At 39.9% G+C, this 2,500-nt stretch overlaps 1 non-coding gene across 1 annotated transcript; it reads right to left on the reverse strand.

Annotated features, from left to right (window-relative positions):
- Positions 1-222: 222 nt before the first annotated feature.
- On the reverse strand, positions 223-295 carry Trnas-gga (transfer RNA serine (anticodon GGA)). Its single transcript has one exon. It is a non-coding gene; the product is annotated as a tRNA-Ser (tRNA).
- Positions 296-2,500: the final 2,205 nt, after the last annotated feature.

The following is a 2,500-nucleotide window of genomic DNA, read 5'->3' on the forward strand; positions in this document are numbered from 1 at the left end:
AGGTTACCATAGCAACAGTATGACCTTCTAAAAAGACCCTAAATTGCAGCTCTAGGGGCTTATAATTCAAAAACAGCACAGTGAAGATGGGCAATTTCACATGAGACTAGAGAAAATCTTTTTTTTCAAATTAGTTCACAGATAGAAATATCAAGTGAAGCTATGATCTTCGCAGTTATGAAAGCAATTTTTGCAATTGCGTAGAGAAGCCTGAAAATTTCAGGACTTCAACGGGGTTTGAACCCGTAACCTCGCAATTCCGGTACGACGCTCTAACCGACTGAGCTATGAAGCCACTGACGTTGGCAGCTGGTCATTTGTGGGTTCTAATGGTCCCGTGAGAAATGTATCAATGATGAAATGGTATATAAAAGGAATCACATATGAACTGCGGATATGAAATTAAGTGAAGCTATGATCTTCGCAGTTATGAAAGCAATTTTTGCAATTGCGTAGAGAGGCCTGAAACCCGTGACCTCGCAATTCCGGTGCGACGCTCTAACCAACTGAGCTATGAAGCCACTGACGTTGGGAGGTGGTCATTTGTGGGTTCTAATGGTAAATGGTCCCGTGAGGAATTGCTTTCATAACTGCACCCATTTTAGAACGGTTAGCTTCCAATAACTGTGTGACTCGCATGCTGACTCGCAGTCATGACTCCCATGACTCGCTTCTTGGCCCACATGGCTCGCCGCCATGGGCTCGTACGTATGGCTCGCCCCTTGGCTCACGTGGCTCGCTGGCTCGCACATTGGTAAAACTCAATCGCAAATCAAGACTTAAAAATTCATGCAACAACTTGGTGCAAAGAAAATCAGTTCTGTAGTTAGCTGGCTACAACTAAGATGCACTTACACAAAAGTCATTTTCAATAACCTTGAAAACTTTTTTTCCAGGTCAAACAACTAAGAGCGAATGTCTCTCAGGCTTGAGCAAAATTGGAAATGGTCAAAGAAAACCTTCCTTCATATTTCGTGTGTAGTTAGTCCTTGGGATGAAACTAATCACAGTGGCATTTGTTTGATTTCTAGCAAAAACCTGAGCTAAGAATCAGGAGGGGAAGGGAAGGTTAGGCCTCAAAAAGCATTTTTGGGGACATTTTGCACCGTAAAGATTGGAGTTTCGTTGGCAAAATATTTCAAAGAGCAGGTCAACAGATAAAAACCTACTTTTATAATAGGGAACTTTCACCCTTCCTCTCAAGAAACATGGTATCAGTTTTTTTTCACCTTCAATGCTGCCCCCCCCCCCCCCCCGACCCCAATACCCCTGGGGACCCCTAAGCCTTAGCCTTATCATTTACAAGGGGTTTCAAGAGACGTTTTTTCAAAAAGCTGAAAATAAATCATGTTCTAACAAACTTTTCTCTTCCTGGTGTTCGGATTTTGATCAAAATTAAAAGTGGATGTGAATATTATATACTTTGCGAATCGTTTGATGCGAAAAACTCCGCGGCCACTCCGTAAGTTTTTGCAGGCCAATACATTTCAAATGTATACCAAGACAAAATTTTGATATTTCGTACTTTTTATTCGCGATTGTCTTTCTTTCAAATAATATTAATACGGCGATTTCACCTAAGAACGTTAGAACATCTCCTATAGAATATCTTGCATCTTGTTATTTTAGCTGGTGATTAAGGTAATATCTTTTGGCAATTCAGTTCGTGCCGGTTGCCTTGTCGTGTTGTAGAGAATGCTCAGTAAGGCACTCTTAAACTTTGGGATACTTAATGATGAAATGCCTAGCTATAAAATTGCTCGCAAGCTAATTAACATGCAGTACGAAAGCTTCGAAGTTCAATGATTTCATGCTCACCAAGGGTTTTAATATTCTGTTTACATTTGCGTGCGTTACCGCTGACCGGTTCTTATTGCTCGCAGCGCGAGGAGTGCCTCCGGAGAACTTAAATTTTCTTCCGGCCTGCTCTTAAGGCGGGGGTACACATAAAAGCCTCTTAAATCGGTTTAATGGAAATATCTCCTTCGCGTTTCAAGCAATACAAAAACCAATGCTCAAAACACAAATCGATGTTTTGGGGTGTTTTGTAAATTTTTAAATTTTGGAGGGGATAGTTTTTCTCAAAATAGTAGTAAAATTTGGAGAAATAAGAAATAGTTAAGATTTGATGTGGTTTGAAAATTGATATATGGAAACCCAAAGAATCCCCTACCAAGCTGGTGTGCTCTTGGGTTGGGTTCAACTGTCTGTTGGTGTTCCAAAAATAATTTTCTTTCTTTTGTCCCTTCTTTAAACCTCTTAAAATGCCCTTTAAATTCACGTGTACCCCCACCTTAAAGGAACCTCCACTTAAACAACAAAATAACCTTAAACCACAAAACATAATGTTAACAATTAAAAATATTCAACTTTTTTTTTCCCAATCAAAGCAGTTTGTTTCCAATTTAAAAAAAAAGGAATTTTTCCTGGGCGCCGCCGTAATTGTGACGTATCATGGTTGACCTATTTTTCCGACACAAAAAGCTTTTGTTCTGGAACA

The sequence above is a fragment of the Montipora foliosa genome, unplaced genomic scaffold, assembly GCF_036669935.1.
Source record: "Montipora foliosa isolate CH-2021 unplaced genomic scaffold, ASM3666993v2 scaffold_465, whole genome shotgun sequence".
NCBI lineage: Eukaryota > Metazoa > Cnidaria > Anthozoa > Scleractinia > Acroporidae > Montipora > Montipora foliosa.